The sequence below is a fragment of the Manis pentadactyla genome, chromosome 2 (genome assembly GCF_030020395.1).
Source record: "Manis pentadactyla isolate mManPen7 chromosome 2, mManPen7.hap1, whole genome shotgun sequence".
In the NCBI taxonomy this organism is placed as follows: Eukaryota; Metazoa; Chordata; class Mammalia; order Pholidota; family Manidae; genus Manis; species Manis pentadactyla.
Window position 1 is genome coordinate 173,116,165 of NC_080020.1, and position 14,246 is coordinate 173,130,410.

The 14,246-nt window shown below is 41.4% G+C and overlaps 1 protein-coding gene and 1 long non-coding RNA gene across 3 annotated transcripts in view; one reads left to right on the forward strand and one right to left on the reverse strand.

The window, feature by feature from the left end:
- Nucleotides 1–7,098: 7,098 nt before the first annotated feature.
- The window catches only part of DCTN1 (dynactin subunit 1), a 29,575-nt gene continuing 22,427 nt past the window's right edge, over nucleotides 7,099–14,246 (forward strand). The window contains exon 1 of the mRNA XM_036930737.2: nucleotides 7,099–7,352. The gene's annotated coding sequence lies outside the window, so the exon portion shown is untranslated. The remainder of the gene's footprint in view (nucleotides 7,353–14,246) is intronic.
- On the reverse strand, nucleotides 8,884–13,480 carry LOC118934845 (uncharacterized). Of its 2 annotated transcripts, XR_008995793.1 has the most exons (4): nucleotides 13,091–13,480; nucleotides 12,560–12,647; nucleotides 11,822–12,032; nucleotides 8,884–10,384 (listed from the first exon to the last, which is right to left on the reverse strand). It is a non-coding gene; the product is annotated as an uncharacterized LOC118934845 (long non-coding RNA). The 2 variants fall into 2 exon arrangements; XR_005033602.2 differs by lacking the exon at nucleotides 8,884–10,384 and having other exon boundaries at nucleotides 11,350–12,032.

Below are 14,246 nucleotides of genomic sequence, written 5' to 3' on the forward strand. Positions count from 1 at the left end.
GTTTTTAAATAAATTTTTGTCTTGGAATTTCTTTGGCCACTCATGTGGTATAGATTCTGGACCCAAACTTGTGTGAGTACAGGCTAATTATTTTGAATTATCAGAGAGGAATTTTCCCCCACTACACCCAGAACCAAGGAGAAAGGCTTTATCCTTACTGTTTCCCTCTATGGGGAGCTTTTTTTTTAAAGTTCACTCTCTGGGGGTGTTATTCTTTGAGTATTCTGGCTTTATATGTGTGTTGGATAGTTTTCCATTCCAATTTTCTCTACTCAAATCTATATTTTGTCTTCTGTCCTTACTTACGGTCCTTTAAACCAGTTCCAGGCCACAAGGTATTGGCATAGCCAACAAATTGGGATTATTTCAAATATATAGATTAATATGGAACTAACTTATTTATGACATCAAATTTTCCTGTTTATGAATGTTCTATATCTCCCATTTATTTAGGCTCTCTGTAACGTCTTCAAATATGATTTTATAATTTTGGATTGTGTACATATTTTATTGTTTATTGCTAGGTGCGTTGTTTCATTTTAAAGATTACATTTTTTAACTTTTCATTGTTGGTTATGGAAATGCAACTGATTTTTTATGTTGATTTTATATCTAGCCACCGTGCTAATTTTTTTTTTTTGCCAACACTAATAACTTTCAGATTCCTTTGGCATTTTTATGTAGGTAATCATATCATCTGTGAAAAATGACAGTTTGATTTCTTCCTTTCTAATCTTTGTGCTTTATATATTTTTTCTTATTGTATTAGTTATGTCCTAAAATACAATGTTGTTTAGAATCAGAGATATTGGGCATCTTTGTATTCCTAATTTTAGAGAATGTACTGAAGTCTTGTATTCTTTTCAAGGGTCTTTATTTGTTTTAACAAAAATATCTCCATTTGTAGGTATGCTTTTTCCTATGTTTTCTACAATAGAACTTGTGTGGTCCTAATCCCCACTGTAAGAGAAACTTTTTATGTTTGTTCCGGTTTATCCCACATTGTGGATTCTTCTTATTACCGTCTCCAAGGGACCATCCTTAAGCTGTCCCCACATTTACCCCAGAAAGAAATGGGGAACAATAGGTCTGGTTCTTCCTGGATCACCTTGTCGCCTCACACTCTACAAGTATGTGGTAACAAAGCCAGGCAATGATGAATATATATTAGATTCTTTCCTGAAAGGTCAGACCTTCTCATAAAAGCATAACAAAGCAGGGGAAAGAAGGATTGAAGTTCTATCTGTAAACTATCCAATATGAAAGCACTGGCTACATGTGGCTATTGAGTACTTGAAATGTGGCTAATGTGACTGAGGAACTGAATTTTAAATTCTATTTAATTTTAATGAAGTGAAATTTAAGTTTTAAATTATTGGAAAACTTCTAAATATGTTTGAAACAAGTTACATACATGAATCTACTTCAACTCTCAATTTTATGAAATCTAAACCAGATAAAATATTTCCAATAAAAATTTACCATCTGACTATCATGTATAGTGTGGGGGGTGCACGGGGAGGGCTGTGCAACACAGAGAAGACAAGCAGTGATTTTAAAGCATCTTACTACTCTGATGGACAGTAACTGTGAAGGGGTATGTGAGGGGGACTTGGTGAAGGGGGAAGCCTAGTAAACATAATGTTCTTTTTCATGTAATTGTAGATTAATGATACCAAAAAAAAAAAAAGTGGAATAATAAAAAACATTAAGTAGTGAAAAAAAAATTTACCATCTGAGTAGAGATGTGCTGTAAATACAACACTGTATTTTGAAGACTTAGTACAAAAAATAATGTAAAATATCTCATTAATATTTTTATATTTTATATGCTGAAAAAATAATATTTGGATATCTTGTTAAAATTAATTTCACTTGTTCCTAAAATTTACTTTAAAAAATTGTGTCTACTAGAAAATTTAAGATTTTATGTGTGGCTGGCTTAATAATTGAATTTTAATAATTTTCTCCAAATTGAACTTTAATAATTTTCTCCAAAAAAATCTTAAAATTTATTAGTCTACATTTCAATTAAAGACAGTTTCAAAATTTACATTTATTTCCACTGGATAGTGCTGGTATAGCTCATTTAGATGCTTCTCTCCCATGCATGTCCTCCCTTATACCTGGCTTTGTCACCTTTGATTTACTCTGTTACTTTCATCCAATCCTCTCTCCAAGTCTCTCATCTGAAAACCACCTCCTTCCTTTGGGAAACAGCATCCTCTCTTCTAGGGAAGGTTATTCTCTTTGAAATGTTCTGGAATGCCTAGGGTTCCACCCAGATGAGCACAGATGTTCCTCTCTGTTTAGTATCACAGGTAGGGAGGATGGGTTCTGGTCATGCAGATCGGAATTTTGGGGTTCCTAAGGATCTTATTCAGGACCCCCATTAGAGGGAGCTCCAGGCTGGCACACATGAAAAAAACACATAGGGAAAGAAATGCTAATTTTCCTTGAAAATTCACCTAATCCATTGTAAGAGAAACAGTATTTACCTGTTAGTGAATTCTATCCTTTAGACTCAGTGGGGACCCCTTTCGTGGTGGTGAGAGGCGTTTGGGTCTTTCCTGTATCCTATATCCCTCTCATTCCACATAAGGCCTAGCAGCTTCACACAAAAACTCAACACATTTGTTAAAGGTTGTTAAAGTTACTCAGAAGGATGGCTCCAGCTCAAATTTAAAATACACTTTAGAAAAACGTAAGGGCAGATCAGTATGTACTAATACGGACAACCTCCAGGTTATGATGTCCAGTGGAAATAAAAGGTTCAGAACAGTGTGTAAAGGATGTTGTTGTTTGCATGTACAACATTTATGTTTTCAGTTACTCTGGAATAACAAATAAAAACTGGCATCAAGAGTTGTTTTGGGTAGGGATTGTGGGGGATGAGATGAGTGGGATATGTGTTTGTGTTTAAAAAAGATGAGTATATTCACGATAGCCAAAAGGTAGAAATAACCCAAATATCCACTGACGGGTGAATGGATAAACAAAACATGGCACATACATATGATGGAGTATTATTCAGCCCTAAAAAGGAAAGAAATGCTGACATTTGCTATAACATGAATGAACCTTGAAGACAAAAGCCAGGCACAGAAGGACAAATATTATATGACTCTACTTATATAAGGTACTTAGAATAGTCAAATTCATAGAGACAGAAAGTAGAATGCTTGTTACCAGGGCTCTATGGTGAGGGGAGAAAAGGGAATTAGTATTTAATGGATACAGAATTTCAGCATAGAAAGATGAGTATGTTCTAGAGCTGGATAGTGGTGATGGTTGCACAGTAATAGAAATGTACTTAGTGTCACTGAACTTTTTTTATGGTTAAAGTGGTAAAATTTGTTATGTATGTTTTACCACAATTAAAAATGTGTGTGCAGTGCCTCTTAAAACTTCTAAATTTATTTTTTATACAATTTCACTTTCATTGAAGGGGATCAAGGTCATTTCTACAAAAATTATAGATGCATTTATTATTTGATCCAGATGTATCCTACAGATACCCCTGTTCACATATGGGATGTCATATGTACAAAGTGACTCACCAAAGCATTGTTTGCAATAGCAAAAGACTGGCAACTATCCCAACTAGAAAAGGCTGCGTAATAAATTGTGTGTACACATGACAGTACTATGCAGCTGAAAAAAAGAATGAAGAAAACATCTACTATTTAGAAAGTGAAGGCCGTAAGGTGCAAGTGTGTGTGTGTATATATATATATATATATATACTATCTTTTGCATAAGAAAATGGGAGAGGCAAGACTATATATTCATATCTGTTTGCCTTTCCTGTAGTGGGCAAGTGGGAGGGAAAGGATGGGAAGAATGGGTTGAAGGGAAGATTCTCACTGTATACTTTTTATGTTGCTTTGATTTTTGAATTATGCAAATTTTTAATCTATTCAGAATCATTAGAAATATTTTGAAGATGGAATGAGGGAAAAAAGAGGCGGTAGTGGAGAGGCTGGCCAATTCATCCTTTCTACTGCTTACCCTTCAGCTTCACCCCACCGTCACCCTGAAGGATTTTTCAAGGTGAGGTTAAGATAAATAGAACTTTTAAATAATTACATTTCAGGATCTTTACATGGATTTGTTAAGCAGAAGAATAGAAATGAGCAGTGTGGACAGAGAATTAAGGCCAGTAAAGCCCACTAAAAGGGACTCAAGGAATTAACCAGTTAAACCTAGAGAGCAAAAAGACTCACAGAGTTAATGAGTTAATGAATTGAAGTTCCAAAGGCCAGGAATAACTTGGAATGTCCAAATAACTCCCCAGGTAAAGAAAAGTATCTGAGTCCAGCCGATGTCTTTATTGTGTCAATTAGATCATGCCATTGTAAGATCAACTTTAGCCTAAAAGGCTCAGTTTATTCTTTTTTATTTTTATTTTTATTTTATTTTGGTATCATTAATCTATAATTACATGAGGAACATTATGTTTACTAGACTCTCCCCTTCACCAAGTCTCCCCCACATACCCCATTACAGTCACTGTACATCAGAGGAGTAAGATGCTATAGAATCACTACTTGTCTTCTCTGTGTTGTACAGCCCTCCCTGTGCCCCCTGCCCTACATTCTGGCTGCTAATAGCACTTCCCCCCTTTTTTCCCTCCCCCTTATCCCTCCCTTCCCACCCATCCTCCCCAGTCCCTTTCCCTTTGGTAACTGTTAGTCCATTCTTGGGTTCTGTGAGTCTGCTGCTGTTTTGTTCCTTCAGTTTTTTTTGCTGTTCTTTTTTTTTTTAATTTTATTTTGATACCGTTAATGTACAATTACTTGAACAACATTATGGTTACGAGACTCCCCCTATTATCAAGTCCCCCCCACATACCCCATTACAGTCACTGTCCATCAATGTAGTAAGATGCTATAGAATCATTACTTGTCTTCTCTGTATATACTGCCTTCCCCGTGTCCCCCATCCCTACATTATGTGTGCTAATCGTAATGCCCCATTTTCCCCCTTATCCCTTCCTTCCCACCCATCCTCCCCAGTCCCTTTCCTTTTGGTAACTGTTAGTCCATTCTTGGGTTCTGTGAGTCTGCTGCTGTTTTGTTCCTTCAGTTTTTCTTTGTTGTTATACTCCACAGATGAGTGAAATCATTTGATACTTGTCTTTCTCCTCCTGGCTTATTTCACTGAGCATAATACCCTCTAGCTCCATCCATGTTGTTGCAAATGGTAGGATTTGTTTTCTTCTTATGGCTGAATAATATTCCATTGTGTATATGTACCACATATTCTTTATCCATTCATCTACTAATGGACACTTAGGTTGCTTCCATTTCTTGACTATTGTAAATAGTGCTGTGATAAACATAGAGGTGCATATGTCTTTTGCAAACTGGGCTGCTGCATTCTTAGGGTAAATTCCTAGGAATGGAATTCCTGGGTCAAATGGTATTTCTATTTTGAGTTTTTTGAGCCCAGTTTATTATTTAACTTAACCTATATACTGTTTTTCCACCTCCAGCCCCTAATCAAGTAATCTGCCACCTGGGCAGGAGAGAAGCATCATGATTAATTTAGCAAAAAAACCCAGTTATAAACAGCATAGTAAAAACAGGAAAGGTTCCATCTTAAAGATAAGATTGTATTTTAAAACCCAGGAAGTTGAGAAGTAAGATTTCTTTACATATTCTTTAGCTAACAGACAAATAACTCAGCCCACCTTGGGGCAGGGCAGGTGGTCTTGATTGATATGTTACCAGAGGGAAGCTGCTATCCTGGGGAGGAATCCGATCAGAAATTTCTTATGTTAAGCTAATTTGCAAAATTACCCGGGGGACTGATAATAGAGATGTAACATCTCTCATCAAAGATAAACATCTTGAGACCACTTAACAAGTCCACACCCCTAGTCCTTTGTCACATTCCTGAAAAAAATCCTTTAAAGGGGGAACCCCCAACCTTTCAGGGTGCTCCTCTCTGAGGTCGCTGGCACTTTCTAATTGTGTAGCCTTAAACAGAACTTTTTCTAAACCTTTCAGCGCTCCACTCTCTGAGGTCGCCTGCATTTTCTAAGTGCTTAGCCTTAAATAAAACTTACCCAATCTTTCAGCACACCTTTTCTCTAAGGTAGCCCACACTCCCCTTTCTCCCAGTGCGCACATTCTCTCTCTTTAAATAAAACTTAAACCTTTCAGGGTTCCTCTCTTCCCTGAGGTCCCCTGCACTTCTTCTCTAAGTACCTGACTGTAAGTAAAACTTTTACTCTGCTTCACAACTTTGTCTCTGCCCTTCAATTCTTTGTTGCAGCTGGGACAAGAACCGCGGAAAATAAAAAACGCCCCCCAAGAATATTCAATCAATCTTCCTAACAATTTAATGATATAGATACAATCACTAACATTCTCATTTTACAAATGAGGAAACAGAGGCATGGTGAAATTAAATAACTAACCCAGATCTCACAAAGCCAGTAAGTAAATTGCAGTTAGAATTCGAACCCATTGTCTGTCAAATCCTGACTCTCCCAACATCCTTGTACAAGTATCTTTTTTTTTTAACTTTGATTTTTTTTGGTATCATTAATCTACAATTACAGAAAGAACATTATGTTTACTAGGTTCCCCCCTTCACCAAGTCCCCCCCACATACCCCTCCACAGTCACTGTCCATCTGCGTAGTAAGATGCTGTACAAGTATCTTTGAATACTTGCTCTCTTATTTCTTTCATTTCTTTGGCTACATTATTAGAAGTGGGTACATTGGATCAAGGGGTTTGTAGTTTTTAATGTTTTCTTTTTTTAATTAAGAAAACCCCAAATGCCGTATGTAAATTTGGGCTATTTTATCACCATAATAAGAGCACGAGATACCTGTATCCCCAAATGATAGATGACACTGAACAGCAACAAAATTAATTTTTTCCCTAAGGTAACTGACGAGATATGATTTATCTTGTTTTAATGAGCAGTTCAGCGCTCACAAGCTGTAAACGAGTCCTCCAGCCCTTCTGCACTGTCTCCCCTACGCCGGAAGAGGGCGCTGGTCACCCAGTGCGTACCTCTCTCCTGTGGGCCTAACTGGCCTCCTGACTTAGTACGCACGCGCATTTAGCTCCAGGTGTCCAGCTTTGTGCCTGATCGATGTCATCTCGGCCGCGCTCAGCGCGCAGCTTTTAATTTAGGCCTGTCTTCCGTAAAGAGTGGCCTGTTTGCTGAAGCCCGAGTGCCTCTGGGTCTCAGGGGCTAGAGGGACTGGGGACGGCAAGAGGGGTCGGGCGGATCGTCGGGCAACCCACGCGGGCGGGGCGGGGTCGGTAGGGACTAGGGCGTCGGTCGCCGGTGGGGCCGGAGCCCGGCGTGGAGCCCCTGTCAGGACAGGTACTGAGGCGGCGATCCTGCAAACCGTCTCCGCTGCCGACCCCCGCGAGTTCGCGAGGTTCCCAGCGTTGAACGGAGGGCTGAGTGCTGGCATGGGGCACGGAGCCCGGTGTGCGGAGCGGGGCGCGGCGCGGCACGGGTGGGCCGCGGCGCGGTGGGCGCCCACCTAGGGCTGGGCCTGTCCGACGCACCTGAGCTCTTCTGTCTGGCGGTGTTCTGGCAGAGTGATTGCACCTCCGAATTCCTCTTTTACTCTAATAATTACTCTATTACTCTAATAATAGGGAATTTACAATATATAAGGCATCCCATTTCATCTTGGGATAGCTCAAGAAGGAAATATTTCATGTTGTTGAAAACATCTCTGCAATTTCCATCCTGGTGGTCCTAGATTACCTTTTAGAATCATAGAGAAAAGAAAGTGTAATTCCTCTTTAAAGGGTGACTCTTAAAGTATTAGATGGCAAATGTTCCTACCAAGTTTTCTCCAAACTGAATAGTCCTTAATTCTTTCATGGAACTGCAAGGGTCCGCCTCCTTTCTTGGAAGCCTCCGAGGCACCCCTGAACCCATTCCGAGCCACAGGTTTAATGTGGGTACAGGGCTGAGAAGTTTGTGTCAGATGAAAAAAACCACCACCGCCACCAACATAAAGGACTCAAACTTGGGGGTCGGGAATATGGATTTGGTATGGCTCTGTCTCCCACTCCAGGGGTCGGTCTTAACTGTCAGGATGGCCTTTGAGAAGTCATCAGCTTACGCATCTCTCTTGTCTTCAGGCAGAACCATAGCTAAATCACACAGATGAGAAACTCCCCCGTTTTTAAACAGGCAGTGATTTAGGAACTTAACCGCATTTATTGTAGTGACCAGAGCAGCAAGCCCATGTTGACCGCTTACTAATCCAGTATGCTTAAGGTATTGAGAGTCAAGGAACTACGAGGTCTAGATTGACCTTCTTTACCTAGTGTACTGCCAAAGCCGAGTCATCAGGTTAAAAGAGATGGTAACGTAAAAAAAAAAAAAAAGACATTTTGTGCTCAAGTATGTTTAGAAAAACTTCATTGCTAAAGTTTTTTCTAATACAGACTATTTGAGAGCCTTCAGTATGCTAATGATATTTAGCACGAATTTCCCACTGGAAGTATTGTATGAAGAGTTTCCCAAATTTGAATGGGAAAAACAGTTTTTCTTGGGTGCTGCCTCTGTTTAACTTCTGAAACAATTTGGGAAATACAATTCCAGACTTGGAATGAAAGGTTTGGAAGGGGCAGTGTAGGTCAGTGCTTTTCAAACTTTAATGGTGCATACCCCCTGGGGGTCTTGTTAAAATACTGGTTCTGGTTGGTTCTACAGTTAACAAGTTCTACGTGATGCTGGTGGCCCATGGGCCACACTTTGAGTAGCAAAGTGTACATTAATGGATTGAAAAGTCCTTGTTCTCCAGAACAAACTGTGCTGCTTGAGTGAGTCGCTTCAACTGTCCCTGCCTATGAAATACAGGCTGGACTAGAAGATCTCTAAGGTTCCTTTCAGAGCTAATTTCTAGTCCAGTTAACTCTTGTGATAGTTGAATTCCATCTAAAATATCCTTGCCAAAAGGCCAGTTTGGGCTTGAATATTTCTAATAATAGGGAATTTACAATATATAAGGCATCCCATTTCATCTTGGGATAGCTCAAGAAGGAAATATTTCATGTTGTTGAAAACATCTCTGCAATTTCCATCCTGGTGGTCCTAGATTACCTTTTAGAATCATAGAGAAAAGAAAGTGTAATCCCTCTTTAAAGGGTGACTCTTAAAGTATTAGATGGCAAATGTTCCTACCAAGTTTTCTCCAAACTGAATAGTCCTTAATTCTTTCATGAAATTGTTTCAGATCTCTCGCTTTTAAATTTAGTCTCTCTTCATGGCGTATAGTGGGGCTGCAGTTGGACCTTGAAGGATGGGTGGGGTTTAAAGGACTAGGGAAAGCATCCTAAGCAGCTGACTGGTGCAGAGGTGACACTGCGTATGTCAGGTCTAGGATTGTTTAAAGTAAGAAATGGTGTATCAGTGAAATATTTTGGGCAGGTGTGTATACAGGCAAATAAATACTTTAGAGCATATAAATGCCTTACTGTGGTGTATATGTGGTTGGAAATGGGGACAAATGGAGGCAGGGAGCCAGATGTGCTTCCCATATCAATAATAGAGGCCTTCGATTGATAATAATAGTAATGTCTTATATTTATGTATAACATTTTACACATTACAGGACCTTTCACTGGCATGATCGCATTTGATTTAATAATCCTGTGAGGTACACAGAGCAGCTGTCATCCTGTTTTATGGATGAGGCACCAAAGATGGTAAATGATTTGCCTTACATTCTCAAAGCTATTAAATGGCAGTCCAAAGTGATAACAGTGGTAATGGAGGAAAATGGAGGATGCAGGAGGCAATGTGGAGGAAGAATTGATAAGCTGAGCCAGACTGACATGTGGGTACAAAGAAGAAGTTGTTAGGGAGGAGTCAGAATAGTGGGGAGAATCATAATACCATTGACAGCTGCCACTCTAGGTTTTACTCTGCTATCTCTATCATTGCTAGTGGCTGCCTGGAGGTACAGGTTGGGAGGGATCATAATAGAGGATTCCTAAGTTGCCTGGCTTGTTGACGGCTACTTGGTGGTGCTGTGGGGACTTGGGTTATCTATCTGCCCCTTATCAAGGGAAGTGAGAACTGCATCTTCAGTGTCCCCTTAGGAGGTAAGTGTTGAGCAGTTGACTGATTCAGACCTATCTCAGGGTCCTTGCCATCTTGGAGACTCTGGATTTGGCTTTATATAATTTTTCTTTTGAAGTTCAAGCTAGTATGAGTATCACCTAGTGGATGGGCAGATTGGGTGTCCAGTCGACCTCCCCATGCTCCTACATATCCCCTGAGGGATTCACTGAAGCAGAGACTGGGCCCCTGTCACCCCCAAAGCCAGATATGTTGTCCCATATCTGCACTCTGATGTCTAGACGTCTCTTTGTGGTCCTTTTACCCTGGAAACAAATGAGATTGAGATTTGGTGTCACTACCAAATTCCACAGGACCTGGGGCTGTTTCTGTATTTTTAGTTTCTTAGGCTCGTATCTGGAGAGGAAAGAGCTACATCTGCTGGGGCATGTGTGTGCATGACTGTTCATTTCCCCCAAGGTGGTGGTCTTGAAGGGTGAAGCTACTCTCTAGGAAAGCTGTCCAAGCCAATTTATTTCCCTAGAGCTTCGTGTTGGTGTCGGCTTCTATTCAACATTTAGGGTCTTTTGTGTTCAGTACTGAGGATACCGAGATGAATAAAAACTCTCTTCGCTGGAGGAATTCATGATGGATAAGGGAGCAAATATTTTAATAAAAACGTGATATTGTAATAGAGGTATGTCCAAAGTGCTATGTGAGGCCAGAGGAAGGAATGACTAGTTCTTCCTGGAGACATTAGGGATCTTCTGGAAAGAGGTGGTAATTGAACTGAGCCTGAAAATGAGGAGAGAGAATGGCCCTTGTGACATGTACAACATTTGCAGAGACATAAGGGGGAAGGTAAATAGATCCAAGTGGCTGGAATATAAGAGAACCTTGGGATTAAAGGAGAGGTGATAGATGAGACTAGATTCATAATGAGGCCAGGTTTTTAATGGCCTGTAGTGCTGTGATAAGAAGCACTTCCAATTTTGTGGACAGGGAAACTACTGGAGGTTTTTAGGCAGGGAGGTGACATGAATGAATTTGGGGAAGCAAACTGTGGAAGCAGACTGACGAGAGAATCTGGATCAGGGACATCAGGAGACTCTTGTAGTAATGTAGGCATGGTTTATAGCTGAATGAAGGATTAGACCAGTGGGGATGGAAAAGAGGAGATGAATCTGAGAGAATGTAGAGACAGAGTTTAGCTAAGGGAGTGGTCGTTGAAAACAAGAGGGAGGGAGTTGTTGAGGATGACTCCGTTTTCTATTTTGGTGGATGGTGGTGCCACTAGTAAACAGGGAATATAGAAGAGGAGCATTTTTCTGGGGGAAGAAACCGAGTGTGTTGTGAGTCATGTTGAATTTGTGGGTTCTGTGGCAATTAGCTGTCAGGTGGAAATGTGCATCTGAGGTTCAGAAGAGTCTGTGCCTAGGGCCTATAGGTGTAAGTGGTGGTTGAAGCTGTGGGAATGGATGAGCCCCACTATGCTTATGGAAGGCTGAAGGTGACAGAGGAGATGAGGAGGTTTGGTATGCTAGGAGAGGAAAAAGTTCCAGGAAGAGGATCAGCAGCTTCAGTTGCTCCAGAGAGGCCAAGTAGGATGAGCTTGGAAAACGCACCTTGACATTGGATAGTTAGGAGACTGTGATTGCCAGTGTTCTTATACGTTTTTAGTGTGAGCGCTTCCTTGAAGTGGGGATGGAGGCCAGGTGGATTGAGGAGTGGATGGGAAGTGAGTATGAGGAGGGTGTACTCACTGTGAGTAGTTTGGCAGGGAAGGAAGGAAGAAAGATGGTGGCAGCTTGAGGAGGAGATAGCAGAGACTGGAGACAGTTTTTCCTAGAATGGAAGACTCTTAAGCGTGGGTCATCTGATGTGTAGAGAGCCAGAAGAGAGGGTGCAATTGAAGGCACAAGAGAAAGGATGATTGCTAAATGAGGTCCTCAGAGGAAGGTGGAGAGATTGGCCCTGAAAAGAAGGGAACACCATTTCCATTACAGAGAAATGACAGCAGGGAAAGAAAAGGGAGAAGGAGGCAATGATGGTTGCAGATATAATTAAATTTGTAAAGGAATTCTTATCTGATAGGCTTGATTTTTGTTCCCAGCAAGGTTGTCTGCTGAGGGGTGGGACACTGGTATGGGCTCAGACAGGAATAGGGACTTGAAAGTACTAAGGGAAGCTTGAAACCATCCAGAGGAGAGGGAAAGAGAGTAGATCGGAGATTCATTCAGGAGAGTCACATTCACTTCAACTCTGAACTTAAGTCCTGCATTGTAGGCTTCTCCTTCCTCTTCTTTGTAATAATAATGGCTGACGTTTATTGAATGCATCATACCAGCCACTCTTGTAAGTGTTTTTCAGGCATTCTTATATGATTTTTACAACAACCTTATTAGAAAGGTATTGTTATTATCCCTATTTTAGAGAAGAGGAAATTGAGACATGGAAGATTACTTAAGCTTAGTAGTACTTACGCTTGATGAATCTCTTACCTCTACAAAAATGGCATTCCCCTGAAGCATCAGAGAAGGCAGAGATTTAGACTTAATTTCCATTTTCTGGACCTTGAGGGGCTGGAGTCTAGGGTTACAAAGGAAGGAGTCTTACAGGCCAGCCTGTGGGCATGATTAGCATGGGTGGGCAGGGTGGTGGGGTCAGTGTTGCTGCTGGCTTTCTGCAACTACGTAGGAAACTCTGAAATCCTTGAGTGAGACTAGCATCCTGACTAGGAAGACACTTGACTAATAGGAAGACAGTCAGAAATGGCAGACTGAGACTACGCCACCTGAGATGGTGAATAAGAAAAAGAATTGTCCCTATCAGCCAGAAAACGAGAAATTTTCTTGCCAGTTAGTGAGACTAGGCAGACCTATAACCTTACATAATATTGTAGGTAATTAGCATTCACCTTTTGTGTTTTCCTCTTTGATGTGATATATTGCATTTGAAGGTAAGGGGCACTCCTGACTTCAGTGAAAGGGGAGAATGGTGGGATGGCATGGATGGAAGAGAAATGAACTTACCGTTTCCTATAGCAGCCACTGGAGCATCATTTCCGTGTCCTTCCTCTTGAGGTTGCCATGGATACGCCTTTGCCTGGTGACTTGAGATTGATTTCCATTATGATCAGACAATGACGTGGATTTAAAAAGAGAAAGGACAGAATGCGCTGCTTCTGGGGAGTGGCCGGCGAGCTGCCCAGAAGGCAAAGCCCAGCAGTAGCTGAGGTAGCTGTGGCTTTGTTGGCTGCTTTGGCTTTTGCTGAAGTTGTGAAATGGTGCATCTCTCTCTTTAGAGCGCAGGCTCAGGGTTCTCTCTCTGCGGGGTCCTAGTGCCAGGGTGTTGCTAGTTGATGCACGGGGAGGAACCAGCAGGAACTTTGAACAGGCTGTTAAATAGGACTCCTGCTAGCCTTGGAAAGAGTGCAGTTGTGTGTACAGGGCTGCACTTAAGTGCCTGTTGCCTTCCTGAAAAAGTCCTTTTATTGAGGAAAAGTGAGGCATGTTGTGTAGCTTTCCTTTCTGGCTCCTGGAGGTCTGGGCCCTTTGCAGGTGGGCCTGGCAGTCACTGGGAGTTTCTGGGGGAAGGGGATACTTTGGAAGCGCAGTGAACTGTATTCAGACTGGAAGTGGACTGCAGATATTTCACAGTATGGGGTAATGAGCTGGAGAGGTAAGGAAAGTCCATTTAGGGCCCAGGCCCTATCTGTATGAGATCTATAAGGCAGATACCAGAGTAGAACTTATGAACAAAAGGCTCTGTCTTTGTCTTCTTTCTGGGTTCCTGTGCAAAGCTGGAATCCAGCCTTCCGAGCTTCCAAGCCCCCAGCACTTATTCCTCACTCAGTGAGCAGGCCAAGCCCTCCCTTCCTGACCACTGAGGGACTTAGTCCACACTCACCCCTTCCCTATTAGTCTTTCAGCTGTACCCTAGTTTTAAGAAAATCTGAGTCTTGCTAATTACCATTGTGTTTCTCTTTGTCTCTTTGTAACCAAACACTTTATACTCAGCGCCCAGTCCAGTTGGCTCAGTTGTTTGGACTCTGCTGTCTTACTGCCTGAGTTTTATCCGGTTCCTCTTCAGGTGGGGTCAGGGAAGGCAGATAGTTGGGTTAGCCCAGGATCAAGGTAAGGTGGGGTGAGACAAGAGGGGGTCAGGAGCCCAAAGGATGCTGGGTGC